The sequence below is a fragment of the Eleutherodactylus coqui genome, chromosome 4 (genome assembly GCF_035609145.1).
Source record: "Eleutherodactylus coqui strain aEleCoq1 chromosome 4, aEleCoq1.hap1, whole genome shotgun sequence".
Lineage (NCBI taxonomy): Eukaryota > Metazoa > Chordata > Amphibia > Anura > Eleutherodactylidae > Eleutherodactylus > Eleutherodactylus coqui.
This window is the reverse complement of record NC_089840.1, coordinates 79951999-79969027: the sequence shown is the minus strand read 5'-3', so window position 1 is coordinate 79969027 and position 17029 is coordinate 79951999. Positions and strand designations below refer to the sequence as shown.

General features: G+C 40.7%; 1 protein-coding gene across 1 annotated transcript in view; it reads left to right on the top strand.

Moving 5' to 3' along the window:
- Window positions 1-17029, top strand: part of MLXIPL (MLX interacting protein like) — a 66869-nt gene that overhangs the window by 33592 nt on the left and 16248 nt on the right. The window lies entirely within an intron of this gene.

Below are 17029 nucleotides of genomic sequence, written 5' to 3'. Positions count from 1 at the left end.
AGGGGAGGTGAAAATACTCACCTCGGCTCCTCTGTGAGGTCCTGGTCTTCCGGGACCCGAAGTCACCCCTCTTCGCATGCGCGCCCGATGTGAATCATCGGGCGCGTGCACAGAGGGGCTCGAGCCCCAGGAAATTCAAAATCCCTCTGCTTCTGGCTGCCATGTGTAGCCAGGAGCAGAGGGATGTCACCAGGGACATGACCACTGTTCTCCTATGGATAACAGTGATCATTTAAAGTAAAAAAAGGTGTAAAAAGTTTTAAAAAGTAAAAAAAAAGCTTACGTTTCATCTCCCCCCACGGATCATATCTGTGAGGGAGGATGAAAGTAACATAGTAACATAGTAACATAGTATGTAAGGCCGAATGAAGACATTGTCCATCTAGTCCAGCCTGTCTATCCTACTGTGTTGATCCAGAGGAAGGCAAAAAACCCCAAGGCCAGAAGTCAATTAGCCCTTTTGGGGAAAAAATTCCTTCCCGACTCCCTAGTGGCAATCAGACTGTTCCCTGGATCAACCCCTAATAGTTCCTACCTGCCTATATTCCAGGATTGACACTTAATCTAATATTTATATCCTGTAATATCCTTCTTCTCCAGAAAGACATCAAGTCCCCTTTTAAACTCCTTTATGGATTTTGCCAAAGTACGTACCTAAGGCCTCCGGATTTATGCGCGGACCTTACCCCAGCTTCTGCGCACGCGCCCGCCGTCAAAATGGCGGACGCATGCGCAAAAGCAGTGGATTGTCAGGGTAATTTAAAATCTCCCTGCTCCTGGCTACAAAACTTAGCCGAGAGCCTGGAGATTTCATGGGGGGGCCGCGGTGAGCGGTTCCTAGTCACGTGTTCGACGTTATCCAATGGTTTTTCAAATGTGTGTCCAGAATAAAGTGAACAGATGGAAATATATATCCTATCAAAAATTCGTGCAGTATGTTTGGACATATTTGAGATATTACAGTTGAAAATGTGAAAAAATGACAATTTTTTTCAAAATTTTTCCAATATTGGTACTTTTAATAAATATACACAAATTATATCGGTCTCTTTTTACAACCAAAATGAAGTACAACATGTGGCAAAAAAACAATGTCAGAATCACTTGGCTATGTAAAGCCTTTACGGAGCTATGCTATGTTGACCGACACGTCAGATTTCCAAAATTTGGCTCCGTCACTAAGGCGCAAACAGGCTTTGTCACTAAGGGGTTAAAGGGGTTATCCAGTTATTTAAAATGGAGGACCTATGCTTGCACATTAATGAGGACCTGTCACATCCTCTGAACAGCCGGATGGGCTATATACCTTTACAGCCATGTCCCTACTCCCTCTGTAGTGGTTTTTATTTTTCTTCTAGATTTTCACCCACCCCACTCATTCGTCTGCACCCCCTCTGGATATATACAGTGCTCAACGGCTCAGTCAAATGGCGGTCTCCATCACTCATTGGAAGGACAATATCCTTTAGGCTGCATCAGTAGCTTCTTCAGCCCATGCCAGCCACTCTTGCCATTCCAGTCACTCCCAACGTCAACAAGGACAAATCAGAGTGATTGTGACCATCTTGCCCTATTTGTACCTCATAGGCCTTTCAGGCCAGCTACTTAAAATAACACCAACAGATAGTGGCCAGAGGGAGGTGGACCAACCCCATTGCCCTGCGGTGCCCAACATACTATACAACATGCGATCAACAGTAGGGTCGGTATTATTACAACAATACCAAAATTATTAACTCTTTTTCTAAAATTTTTCCATGTTTGCACAATAATATTTTCACTTTCAAATACAAGAGTCCGTTCACACGAGACGGATTTGCTCCAGTTTTGCTGCGGTTTGCAGTTGCATATCTGCAGCTGCGAAAAAACGCAGCATTTACAGTACAAGGCAAAGTCAGGATGGAATTTTTCTGCACTGCGGCAGTGTAAAAATGCTGCTGCAGCGCAGTTTTTGAAGACGCAGCATGTCAACTCTTCATACTTTTCAGCAGCGCTTTTGTCTATAGGCTTCCATGGACGCAGCAAAATCCGCACTAAAATATGCTGCAAAAAGTAAAAGGCGCTGCGGAAAAAAGCATGGATTTTCCGAGCCAAAAGAGTGCACAAAATACACAAAACAAAAATCAGCTTTAAAGCGGTTTTGCCACAGAAGCCGTTCTGTGGCAAAACCGTAACAGAAAAAACGCAGCAAAACCACGTGAAATCCCCCCTGTGTGAACCCAGCCTTAAGTGCTCGATAATACTGTAAGCAAGGTATTTTTTTTTCTCTTGTAACCACTTTGACTGCACAGGATGATGGTATGGGAGGAGCGAAAAGGCAGAAAAGGAGGGAGGGGAAGAGGAACGAGAGAGATGAGAAAAAAAAAACACAATTTTTAAATTACTTAGATGAATTGGAGAGAGAGAGATAAATTTGATTTGCATCGGGGTTAGCGCTTGAACAAGGTTCTACATTCCGTGGACTCTTGAAATTCCATCCAATAATGCTATGTTTTGGAGAATTTTGCCTGTGTTTCTTTAATACATGCATTAAGGTGCGCCATTTTTAAAAAAAAAATTATTTATTATTTTTACATCATTGCATTCAAAGCCCCACAACTTTTTTATTTGTCGGGGTACAGAACTCAATGAGGGCCTTTTTTTTTACATGACGAGCTTGTTTTTCTTAACCCATTTTTTTATGTCCCTGTTAGGGACTTGAACCATAAAAGCTATGATCGTTATTATTAATCCATTGCAGTACTTTTGTACTGCATTGCCTTATCACTTACATTCACAATTGCCAGCCAACACAGACCGGGACGTTGGCCGTTCGCGAATACGTTGATTGTGGTATGTAGGGGTTAACAGCAGGGATCGCTGTTTTCATCAATCCCTGCTGTTGCAGCAGGAGGCCGTCTATCAATCGGAATGGCTCACTTCTAAGCTCGTGCCATCCACAGAACATACATTTACGCCCTGTTTGGTTAAGTACCACCCTGCTAGGATGTAAACTTGCGTCCTATGGCGTTAAAGAAGTTTTCCAAGGACAATACTATTGATGACCTATTCTCAGGCTAGGTCATCAATTGCTAATTGGCTAGGGTCCGTCAAACGGAATCCCAACTGACCAGCTGTCAACGCGACAACACACAGCATATAGAGTAGAAGCAGATAGCTTTGACCCCTGTGTAGTGGCTAGCGCTGGTAAGTGCAGGCACAGAACCCATTAATAGTAATGCGCTCTGCGCCTGCAATTTGTAGTGCCGGCCACTACAAGGGGTCGGAGCAATCAGCTATCCTGAGGATGGGTCATCAATAAAAAATACCTGGAAAATCCCTTTAAGCATACAGAGTTTGTGATTAGAGAAACATGATCATAACCCAACTTGCAACAGAAGGGTGATTATTACACATTTTACCAGGGTTTATTATGTAGGGATTGTATTTGTAGCTGTGAACAGTGCAGCAAATGTGTCTCGTCACATAAGGACAATATTTACACTCCACTCCTATTCCTATTTTCGGTTATCATTTTAGTAATGTATTGAAAGCACTGCCTGCAGAGAAAAGCCGCAGCAGAAGTTATGGGCAGCATTTCTATTTTGGTCAACTATTCAAAGTGCACATTTTGTAGAAATTACATGACACCCAAAGAAAGAGGATATGAGGAACACGAGGCTGTGTGAGTGTAAGTACTCGAGGAGAGGAAGAAATAGCTCCTTCCAGACACGACCCTCCCCCCTCCCTTCCCCAACCTTCTCTGGAACTTTTCCATTTCAAGAGAGTTACAGAAGCCTGGCTGATGCAATTCTGTCAAATTTTACATTGACTGCTTATCTTCCACTTGTTTCTAAAGGCCCATTTGCACGGGATGAATGTCGGGCAAACAATGCCCAACACTCATCCCTGTGTGGACTTGCTCGCGTGTTGCTTCACAGGAGCGAGTATTGCTGGCTCATTCAGCAGGGGTCGGGGCGGCTGGAGGAGATTTCTCTCCTCACTCTCCCCCACCCCTCTCCATTCCCTTAACACAGTACTGAATGGCTGCTGTTTTCACTTAACGATCATCATTCAGGTTTTTTAGCTGCATAAAACCCTGAACGATGATCGTTTAGGGTGAACAGCAGCCGTTCCGTACTGAACGAACGCTGCTGATTGACTGGAGAGGGGCGGGGGAGAGCTAGGAGAGAAATCTCCTCCAGCCGCCCCGGCCCCCTGCTGAGTGAGCCAGTGACACTTGCTCCTGTGCAGCAGCATGACAGCGAGTACACAAAGGGACAAGTGTCGGGCATCCTTTCGTCTTCAGAACCGCAGCAGTTCATCGTGGCATAGACAACCGCAAATCCTCTACAAAATTTGGTATAAACCTATCGTCTTGTCCTAAGATAACAGCTCCAGTCTGGTCTTTTGTCTCTCTAGCAGAATGTTATACTGCGCATAAATAAAGCATTTTAAAAAATATCTTAAAAATAAAAAAAAAAGCAAAATAAAAAAACTTTCCTACCGTTATTATGTAAAAAAGTTTTTTTAAAAACACACATAATTGGTAGCACTGTGTCTGTAACTACCTAAATGATACAAATATCACTTTTATTAAGCTTGCTTAAAGAATATTTTAAAATGCTAGAATAGCTGTTTTTGCTTATTCTACCTTTTTCAAAAATCTAAAATTAAAAATCAATCAAAAAGCTATATGTACCCCAAAAAGTCACTCGTAAAACTACAGCTCCACGAAATCAAGACTATACACGACTCCATTGACAGAAAAACAAAAAACTGCGGCGACACCGTTTTGTCCTTCACAAAAAAGTAAATAAGTGCACAAAGTATTACATATATACTAAAATTGTACCAGTGAAAACTGCAGCTCATCCTGCAAAAAAAAAAAAGTTCGCTCTTAGAATGTGGCAGCGCAACAAGCAGTTTATTTATTCTTTAGTTAATGATAAATACAAAAACCTTTTTTGCTGCGCATAAGTAATAAAAAAAATATATATTTGTTTTTATATATATATATATATATATATATATATATATATATAGTTTTTATATGTATATAGTATATATAAAATAATAATAATAATAAAATAATATATATATGTTTTTGTTGTAATTATATTGAGGTGCAGGTTAACGTTAACATGTTACCCACTTTGCACAGTGAACACTATAGAGAAAAAACGTTGCAGAATTGCTTGTTCTTTCTACAACTTCCTCCTCTCCTTACCCCATAAAAAAAAACAAAAACAAAACTGGGATGCTAAAAAACAAAACCATAGCATTATAAAGGCCAAAAACGGCTGCGGCAGTAAGGAATTAAATTGGCTTTTTATTTATTTTTTTAAAATTTTTGGTGGGGTTTTTTTTTGGGGGGGGGGGGGGATTTTTGCCTAAAAAGAGTGTTGAACCAGACTCCCAAGTTTTGCATAGCAAAGGGGATAAATTGCTGATTGATGGGGGGTCTCGGGACCCATGTCCCCCCTTTGCCTGTCACTATGGGGTCTCTTTTCCACCCTGCAGTGGCATTAGAATAAGTGAAGAGCTGGGTGAACATTTATGGTTGGCACTCCATTTTACTGGTGCTGACTGAAATAGCCAAGTGGCAAGAACTCAAGTATCTCCAACAGTTGCATTGAAAATGAATGGAGCATCTATGCGCTTGCGCAACAAGTGCTTCACTCGGACTCCTCTTCACTGTGGGGGGTGCAGTAAGGCCACAGTGAGGAGGACTGGGGAAAGGAGACCTCCTTTCTTGAGATCAGCAAGCGTCTCAGCTCACTTGAGGTATTAGTGGTGCTTTCCTCTACAGCCTCTGGTATATTTATGTATTGCTAACTGATGCTGTCCTCTGTTTGAGGTTTTATTTTCTCTTATAATCAAAAGTTGTTGGTTTTTTTTTCCCTTTATGTGCACAATTGTGCTGTGGAATTTGTTATTATAGGGTTCACATGGGACGGAATTGCCACGGAATTTCCGTGCGAAATGTCCAATAGGCAATTCCGCCTGCAGCTCCTAATCCCGGGATTTGCCAGCAAAGTGGGTGAGATTTTGCAAAAAATCTCGTCCACACGCTGTGGCCAAGTCACGCAGAAACAGACATGCGGCGTGGAAAACAAAGATGCAGCATGTCAATTTTTTTTTTTTTTTCATTTCCGCAGCGACCTCTCTATGGGGAGAGACGGCCACAGCGGAAATGCAGGCAACAAAGTTTTTCGGTGGGGTTGTTCTGCGGGATTTCTGTTCCATGTTACCCCAGCCTAAGAATAAAGCATCTGTTCTTCTCTCAAGTCTCTACCAAACGGGATATAACTTGTTAATCACTCTTCTGTAATTCCAAATGCCTTCCCAATAGCGGTGATTTGAAACTTTTAAAATGTTTTAAGCTTTTTTTTCTTCTTCTTTAGTTTTCACGTTGGCCACTAGAGCAGTCACACTAGGCTCACGGTTCTCATCTTGTATTGCTGACGTGATAAGGTTAAAGTCCAACTGCTTCGTAATATTGCATAAGAAATGCAGCGACTTTTTGTTTAGTTTGGACTATTGGTTCGAGAGAAAAATTGTTTCTGTGAATGAACCCATTCAAATGAATGGGTTCTTCTTCTCACCATCCGAGTTCTGTCCATCTCAGAATTGGGCAGAACTCGTATAGAAAAATCGCCTGTGTGAATACAGAACCTTTGCATTTATACTGGGAATTGATCATACAGGATATATGTATTAGGCTCCTATTACCTGAAATGCTCTGTTTAATCTATGTGACTGAAACAACCTGCCATTAAAATAATGTCAAAATTCCCAAGCAAACCTTTTAGCCCTCTCCCCATTTACTCAGAATTTACAGTAGTCTGGAGCTCACAAGCCTACTAGTCGTCTTAGAAATAAGGCCTGCCGTGAAATGAAAGACTCAAAGAATTAATTCAATGACCTCTCTAAGCCGATCTTGGGTACATCATATGTTCCTTAGGAGCAAGGTATATATACATATATGTACACACATACTACATCAGAAAAGTCTGCTCCATGCCATAGGTTCAAAGTCAAAAAAATGAGGAACCCCTGCAGGAAAAGAAACAGATTGAGATTTGTGAAAGTGTGTGACACTAAAGCTGAAGAAGGAGGAATTTAGAGAGAAACCACAGAGAGACAGAGAAAAGAAAGGAATAAGGATTGTCTCACTGTGACAGATGGCTGGACTGCAGAATTGGTCCATAGATACTACAATGGGAGTGACAGGTAACAAAACTCAGTCACTATTATATGGCATCCTACATTTGGGTTTTGCTTTCTTTAGTCCTTTATGCTGCAAACTCATCGTCTCGTCTTCCCATAAGTAGGTGAATATTTGTGTAGGGCTATATTCTATGCACTGATGCTTCTGAGGCGGATGAAGGACTATGTGTATTAAAAGTATTCCATTTTTTAACATTGTTGCTAATGAACAAGTTATGCTACAGTATGGCTACATAGTGGCATTTATTGGAGCCTTCTGTCGGAGGTATATACCAGGAAAACTTTCCAACGTTCTACCTCCTGAGGAAAGACTGCGATGCAGCGTGTACAGACAGGATGACTGGGGTGTCTCAGGACATTTTTATGTTAATAAGTGTAGAATGAAGAATGATAGTACCGGAACAATTTTAATTGGGGAGATGAAAAGAGCTGCATAGAATAGACGGCTAGATTGGACACCCTACTGTCTCCTTCCCTTGCAGATTGTAAACCCTTGTGAGCAGGATCCTCTATCATTTTGTATCAGTGTGTACAATCAGTAAGTTAGTTAGGGCTGATTACATGCAACGATTATTACTCAAAATTCATCCAAACGACGGCTTTTGAACAATGGCCATTGCGTGTAAATGCGTTCTAATTGTGCACTTACTGTGCAGTTTTCGTTCATCGCTAACTTCAAGTCAGCATAAAATCCTTGGTCCCTGATAACAGGGCATGCTGTGTTCTCCGTGGGCAGCGCTGATAGCATTTGTAAGCAGCCAGCAGCCTTCGGCAGAACAAAGTAATTGTATTTAGAGGACAGACCACCAGCTGTTCTCTAAATACATGCAAATGAAGCTAATGCAAAATGATCTCTCAAAACTGTCAGTTTCTGACGAATTTTGAGCGGTCATCTGTGTGTGTAAATGGGGCTTAAGTCAATGTTCATTGTTCCTGTAGTTCTCCCTATGTAAAGTATTTAAACACCTGTTTTACAATGTCCAGAGTTGTGGAATTAACGTGTGCGTGTGCGTGTGCGTGTGTGTGTGTGTGTGTGTATGTATGTATGTATGTATATGTATATATATATGTATGTATATATATATATATATATATATATATTATATATGAAAAGTCTACACACACCCTGTTTAAAAGGCTATGTTTTTATCATGCTAAAAAATCCGACAAAGTTCAATAATTTCGGATTTATTTCCACCATCCATGTGTCCCGTTATCTATTCAATTCTATTGAAAAACAAACTGAAGTGTTTTGGGGTGGAAAAATTAAAAAAATAATGTGGTTGTATAGATATTCACAACCTAAAATTAATAGTTAGTTGATGTACTCTTCAACTTTATGGCAGCGTTCAGTCTTTTTTGGGTAGGTGTCTATTAGCATGGCACATCTTGTCTAATAATTCTCGTTTAAACGAGCGCACGAGTGAGTGAATGTTTAGACAGGCAGATCACTGCTGAGAATTGTTCACTTCTCACTTAAAGGGGTTGTCCCGCGAAACAAAGTTGGGGTATACACTTCTGTATGGCCATATTAATGCACTTTGTAATGTACATCGTGCATTAATTATGAGCCATACAGAAGTTATTCACTTACCTGTACCTTTGCTAGCGTCCTCGTCTACATGGTGCCGTCTAATTTTCAGCGTCTAATCGCCCGATTAGACGCGCTTGCGCAGTCCGGTCTTCTCCGTGTTGAATGGGGCTGCTCGTGCTGGAGAGCCGGTCCTCAGAGCTCCGCCCCGTCACGTGTGCCGATTCCAGCCAATCAGGAGGCTGGAATCGGCAATGGACCGCACAGAAGACCTGCGGTCCACCGAGGGTGAAGATCCCGCCGGCCATCTAAACAAGGTAAGTCAGAAGTCACCGGAGCGCGGGGATTCGGGTAAGTACTATCCGTTTTTTTTTTTCAACACCTGCATCGGGTTTGTCTCGCGCCGAACGGGGGGGCTATTGAAAAAAAAAAAACGTTTCGGCACGGGACAACCCCTTTAATGCTTCACACGCCTATGTGAAACACTGAGGAGGGAGTGTTTAGATGTAACAAGAAGTGAGCGAACCAGCAATGATTTTTATGCAGGTTGAAACTGAGCAAAAATAATGTTTCAAAGGACTGAAAGTTTTAGCGATCTATTTACATAAAGTGTTAATGGTCATTAACACTTTATCATCTTTATTTGCATTTAAAAGGACCTGTATGAGTTGTTTGCAGAGCCCAGTATGTGTTTAAACAGACTCCTAGCTGTGCAAACGGCTGCCGACATATCCCTTTCTTCTCCTCATGGCTAGTGTAAACCTGTCGCTGAAAGAACATCCTGCAGCCTATTGAAAGAAAAGCGAAGTACATTCAAATGGAATGTATTTGCTCAGTCTTTCAGAGGTGTGAACGATGGATTTTAAGTGTACTAAAATCCATTGTTTAAACGAAAACTGCACGATGCCTGCATTATATGTAACTATTATTATTCCTTATTTTCGGGCATTTGGGCAAATTCTGAGAGCTAATCGTTGCATGTAAAAGGGCCTTAAAGGGGTTGTCTTGCGGCAAACCTCAAAATTTTACCTTACCCCATTCCCCCTGTCACCCCCCCCCCCCCCGGCATAAAATAGCAAATTAAAGCGGTTTTTAAACCGCTTGCTACCTACCGATCCGACGAAATAAGGACTTTAAAAAATCTTCTCCCTAAGATGGCCGCCGGTCCTTTCCCAGGGATGCACTGCGGTTTTCTCCCATGGTGCCCCGCGGGTCTTCTCCCATGGTGCACCATGGGCTCTGTGCGTTCCATTGCCGATTCCAGCCTCCTGATTGGCTGGAATTGGCACACGTCACGGGGTGGAGCTACGCGATGACGCGTAGAAGGGGGCGGAGCCAGAACGCCGCTCGTGCCTGGACCAAGCAGAAGGGGAGAAGACCGCACAGCGCAAGTGCGTCTAAAAAAGCGAGAAGACAGCGAAATTAGACGGATCCATGGAGACGAGGACGCCAGCAACGGAGCAGGTAAGTGTATAACTTCTGTATGGCTCATATTTAATGCACGATGTACATTACAAAGTGCATTAATATGGCCATACAGAAGTGTATAACCCCACTTGCTTTTGCGAGACAACCCCTTTAAGACTCAACAGAATCACTCATGGTATTACCACAACTCAAGAAACCATAATTAATTGGTCATTATTTTTACAAAGTTGCTTTCAACTTTATTTAATATAGGGATACATTGAAGTTGCTCTCAAGTTGCGGTATTGTTGCAACTTTAGAATATTGACTGGAAATCTAAAGTAGAGTTGTAGTAAACTTTCCCACATGTTTCCTTCAACCAGTACCAAATATTCTTTAACTCCCAGCTACTTGTTATCCATTATTACATTGCTGCAAATAATACTCATCCTTGCAAAAAATAGTCTTTAAAAATGCAAAGAGGAATACTTCTAATCTGCTGAAAAATATTTTTTCATGTCATGGTCCCTTTAACAGACTTAAACTTTGATAACCCTGAGCTCATGCTAGTTATTGTTTCTCAACCTCGAGTGCTGTGTGGAATTTTCCATCACTTTCATACAGCCTCTATTCCTTTAGGAGAATCCTACAAATCTTAAATCCATACAATATCTAAACTTTCCCTCTTAGAGCTCACGTATTTGGCAATGCCATGTGCCCGGACTGTGTGTGGCAGCGCACGAAGTCCTCGCATCATAAGTCGCCATATGATGCTTTTGTGAGGCACTGTATTCTCCCACAGCAAATCTACACCATGTAATCCAGTACAGGCCCATAGAATGTACCCCTGTGGATCCGTCATGTGGTCTTTTGCATAAGACCTTATTCTCATTCCCTTAGGAGATTCTAAATCCATTTCCTTCCATGATCAAGAATGCAGATCAATGATATCGAATACCTCCAGAAACCCATATAGAGGAAATCCTATGTACTTTGGTGATGTAGCTGTATGTATAAGGCAATTATAGAACCATTTTATAAACAGTGATTTATAAGACTCGTAGGTTCCTTACAAGAAAACCAGAGTCCTTAGGAATGATTTACATTGAAGACCTGCTTGTAGGATGAGTGGAGTAGAAGAAATAGGTCACATTATACATAATTTAGATTTTTTTAGGTCACTTCTATCCTGAATAGAGCAAGTTGCTATATGTATATGGTCAACTAACTGGAACCTGTGTAGGGAAAGATTAATAACATGCCACTAAAACATTTTCGGTGTGAGAAAATCAGTGGAAATACAGTTTCTGGAGTCCCCCTGATCATCACTCTTCATTGAAGAGAATAGGATCCAGGGCAGACAGGAGCTCCCAAACCTCAAAATTGGTCCGAATCTAGTAGTTTCTGGTTTTCCCATAACAGATTTGACACACATTAAAAAAAAGAAAAAGTTTTGTTCATTTTGAGAATAATTTATTATGCCTTCTTAAATACAGAGATGGCAAATGTACCTAACATTAATAACATGCTGCAACACTTTATCTCACGTGATACAACAATTCTCATTCACTAGTCGTTTAGCGTTTCATATTCCTATGTGAACGATCAATAAGGACGCAGGCCTTTTTTTTTTTTTTTCATTTTCGTTTTTTCCTTCCCTCCCCTCCTCCCCCCTACTTTTAAAAAATCATAACTTCTTTATGTATCCATCGACGTAGATGTCTGAGGGCTTGTTTTTTATGATATGAGTTGTATTTTTCAGTGGTGCTATATAATGTACCATATAATCTACTGAAAAACTTCCAAGTGAAGTGAAATGGAAAAAAAACAAAATTCCGACATCCTTGTGTGCATCTTGTTTCTACAGCATACTCACTGCAACGAAATCTATCTATCTATCTATCTATCTATCTATCTATCTATCTATCTATCTATCTATCTATCTATCTATCTATCTATCTATCTATCTATCTATCTATCTATCTATCTATCTATCTCATCTATCTCATCTATCTATCTATCTATCTATCTATCTATCTATCTATCTATCTTTATTCATTGCACGGGTTAAATGTTTCTTTGATAGATCAGACTTTTATGGACACAGCAATATCAAATATGTAATCTTCTTTTATATTTTGGATCATTTAATTATAAAAATAGCAAAAGGGGGTGTTAACTTTTTATTTTTTATTTTTTTTTAATAATTTGTAAAACTTATTTTTCAAACTTATTTTCCCTTTTTTTGTTTTTTAGTCCCAGAGGGGACAAGAACTTGTGTTGCTTTGATCGCTCCTGCAGTATGATGTAATGCCATAGCATTATATTAAATTGCAATCTGACAGGCATTCTATCAAGCCACCCCAGGAAAATGGCTTGATAGGCAATTTGCAATGACAGCCCTAGGGCCTTTCAGAAGGCCCTCGGCTTCCATAACACCCACACGGCAACATGAGATATTATCGCAGGGGGCAGTGCAGGACCCCCGAACATCAGTCGTGGCATTTAATTGCTGCTGTCCGAATTGACGTTGGCATTTAAAGGGTTAACAACTCTGAGCAGCGGGGCTTATCGGAGCTGTAAGAAATAGCCGGCATCTGCATTATATGGAGCAGGATCCCCCTTCATACATACCCCCAAGCTGCAGGACGTAACTGTACATGCTGTAGTGTTAAAGGGTTAAACAGCATGATAAGTGCCTGAGCCAGTGCTGTTTTTAATGCCAACTGAGCCTGAACAACGAGCGAGAACTTAACGATTCTCGCTCGTCGTTCAGTTGTTGCCTGTTTTTAAACTGAACAATTACAGTTCAGTTTTGCTAGTTTGAACTATTTTCTGAACGATAATAATCGTTCCATCTAAACGGGCCATTATTTACTGTAAGTGTCAAGTTAAGCTTTGCTACATCTGCATGTACAGCTTTTAAAGTCAAGATTCCTATCCACAATCTTTGTATTATTTCTCTGGGGTTCTACATCCATTTTTACCATAACTTTATCCATTTATTGTAAATCCATCAGTCCGGTACATATTAGATTCTGTACATTCTTGAGTAATAACAGTCTCTATGCAGTTAAATATTTTTGTTTATGCAATCACATTATTTTTTTTTTATTATCTAATAAACCTCCAAATTAGTTAATGTTCTCTAGAAATCTGGACATTGAGCAATCGGTTTTGAAACACTTTGGGAGTTGGAGGGTACTTTTTAATTTTCCAGTACACCCCAAGCTTGGTTCCTCTGGGAGGGAATGACTTTCACTTTGATTTCCTTCTTTTGAACATTACTCCACCTTGCCATGTGACTAACTTGCATCCTTTCAGAGGGTAGCTGACTTCCAGGGAGCCTAGGCTGACCTACCAGTTACCCAGTGACCTTTTCACATCGTATGCTACTTATTTATTAATAACTTTCAAGTTATGACAAAAACTAAGTACACCCTCGTTGAATTTTATGGTTTTTTGTATCAAGACATAATTAAAAAAAATATCTGGTCCTTAGAAGGTCTTAAAACCAGATAAAATATAACCTCAGATGAACACCACCACATGACAAATCGCACCTTGTTATTTATTTAACAAAAGCTAAGTCAAAATGCAAAAGTAGTATGTGAAAAATTAAGTACTCCTTTACTGCCAATATGGGAACTAGGAGAGTAAGTAGCAGCCAGGTGCTGATAAATCAAATGTCCTTGATTAATCGATTACCACCAAGTTTGACCACCTCTGTAAAAACAGTTTTGGCACTTTGCTGGTCTGGAGAATTCAGGCGTGTGTTAAGATCAGCAAGAATCTTAGTGAAGCAATTGTTGCTGCCTATCAATTTGGAAAGTGTTATTAGATTATGTGTTTGTTACATTTTACACCAGTAAAAGTAAGCAAAGTGCCAGGTTTCCAAAATAAAAAAAAAAACTAAACTAAAGAATCAATTGCCACAGCTCCTTGCCCTCTAGTGTTGGCACACATCCCAAGTTCTAGATAAAATTGATGCCCAATCAGAACACCACTGTCCTATTTGACAGTGTGCCCTCACTATGCAGAACTGAGTTTTCCAATACCCAGAAAAAATAATCCTTCTTCCGTTTATGCACTTGCTGCCTTCTTTTGATCTGTGTGGAGCCTTTTGACTACAGACAGCAGACAATGAGTGAAATAAAACTAGTTATCCCTGTATTTGTGTAGATAAACTATGACTAATGTTGTTCATTATGGTTTTGAAACAGTGAAATGGCCAAATAGTGGTTGTATAAGAGGTTTTTATTAAAAAGGATTTCTAATGGTCTGTAGATAATTGGGCCTCTTATCGTTCAGTAGACACAGGACAACATTACAATATAGAAAAAATATACGGGTATGTCAAAAGTGTGGAAATACCCATACAGAATTTAAAAAAAAGGTTTGGCAGAGGGTAATCCCATTTCGCATACAAGCTGCAGGAGAAGGGAGAAACCTGTTAGGATATGTCACCCACGTGACGGCCATTTTGAATGCCGTCATCTTGGATACAATTCTCATTTATTCATTGGAAAGGTAGGTGCGTAATATATCAAACTGGCAGAGAAATAATGCTGTGCTTCATTTTAACAAAATATTATTTCTCATGCAAGCATGATGATGACGTTATCTCAAGCAGAACCTGTGGAGACCATCTTTTATGTCCAAGCACACGTATCATCGCTGCAGATCTCAATTAATGTCACCCAACCAGACCTCCCATTACCCAAGTGAAGTTGCCAAACTTCTTTCTAGACTTCAAACAATGGGTTATGTTGCTAATAAACCAAACGTTTAGCAGTTCCTGATGCTTCATCAGCTAATAGCTTTTGGTCGTCCGGATTTTGGTTTATCAGCTATAGAACCTGTTTCTCAGAATTTGAAAAGGAGTTTGGCAATTGCACTTTGGGGAGGTCTCGTTGGGTGGCATTGGTTGAAATCTGTGTCAATGACCTGTGATCTGGCATATACCGTGCCTTTTTATTTATTTTTTTTGTTTTAATTGTGTTGTATATTGTAGTTGAATGAAACTTACTTTTCCTGTTACAGCACATGATGTCTAGACAAGTTGAGTGGCCCTTTAACTCAGTTTGACATTAACAGATGTCCTTTTTCATGTGATATGGTCAGGTTCCTCTGTCTTCCTTCCCCAAGGTTAGACCGTAAACACTGGAGCAGGAAGTTTTCGATTTCACAACTCTTACAAATGTTACATCAGATACTATTTACCAACAATCCATAAAAAGAATGTTCTGTGACATGTGAACTTTAGCTGCTCTATTACCATTCATTAGATCGGAGTTACTACACACTGGGAGTTCTGTGCTAATACCTTCTTGTTTTATGTAGGGAATCTGTAATCTAATGGTCCTTTTAAGCCGGGCTCGCATGGGTGGACTGGATTTCGCATGCCGGAGGTCCGCCACGGATTCTGGCTGTGATCATGGCCGGTCATCCTGCATATCTGCATTTTCTGTATTGCGGATGACTGTGGCGGCTCGCAGGCAGTCGTGCGCAGTACAGTTTTGACTTCATTTCAATGTTTGTATTTGTTGCGCCGTCGCTAAGCTATGACGCGGGTACCCGCAGCCCATACGCAATGCTAATCGCGTATGGCTTGCAGGTTGGAAGACCTTCCTACCCCTAATATAACGGGGGTTTCTGAGTGGCTGTTCATCAGTGTCCTTCACGTACCCCTCTCAATCCTCACTCGCCAGACAATTGGACCATGTAAAAGAATCATCTGATGAGTGAGTGAATACTCATTCATTGACTGCTCATTCATTTTCAGTGCGCCTAAAATACTCGCTCATGAGTTGTACATCTCCCCATGTGGACGGAGAGATGTAAAGCCAGGATATAGGAACCTGCAATCATAACTAATAATGTGTGTTCCGTAAGCTGATTCTCCGCCTTTGTGAAGAAAAATAAAACCAGCTCTAATCTGCATTTATTTCAATCAACACTCATTAGGTTGAGCTGAAAACTCAGCTGGTCGAAAAGGATACTTATGTTGAGAACTTTCTTTTAGATGGAGGTTGTATGAAATCTGGACAAATAGGCACAAGGTCTGCACTGCATCCTTCTATATATGGGTCACTCTGTAGAGCATTGATCTTTAATGGAATGTAGGTTGAGCCTCCCCAAGTATATGTAGTTGGTAAGAATGGACTAGGGTAGAGCACCTATGGTGTAAACAGAGGTGAGGGACCGCATAGCAAAGATTGAAATGGGGCTCCCCTTTTGATCCTGTTTACCACACCCCTAACCAACGGGGATAGTAGGACTTTGTTCGTAATTGCCGCATTTCCTTTCCTAGATCCTTTGGTTAATTTCCTGCAGAATGCTTGCCAATATTGTTGGACAAGCAAGGATCCTTGCACAGGTTTGTCAAAACGCAATGAAGGATGCAGCCAAGCTTGGCTGGGCACCCTCACTCTAAGAGCCCTATAGCAGCAGCATGCGCTGCCCATATACTAAGTACACGCTTGTAATCACATTGCTAAACAGCTTATTAGCAGTAATATGCATATTTTGTGAAATTTCCTTTATAGACTGTTGCTTCCTACCCAACTACTCAAATGGTGCTATTGCTACAAATGTTAAAACTATTGAACTATTTGGACTGGCGTGTGGGTGCTGACTGGTTTGAAATCTAGGCTGCTTGCTGCCAATGTCTATTATTTATTAGCAATTGCATGAACCGTATTATCAGGGTGAACACTAATGCATAGGATTTGCCTTCTAAAGCCATGTAGAAGCCCCTCAAGGGTTCCATTTCTTATTTTAACATTGAACCGTGACAAGCATGTAGGTCTTTAGAGGAACACTAAAAACAAAAAAATGCTCCGAAAACTTTTTAAAAAAATGTATCCCAGCACTTCC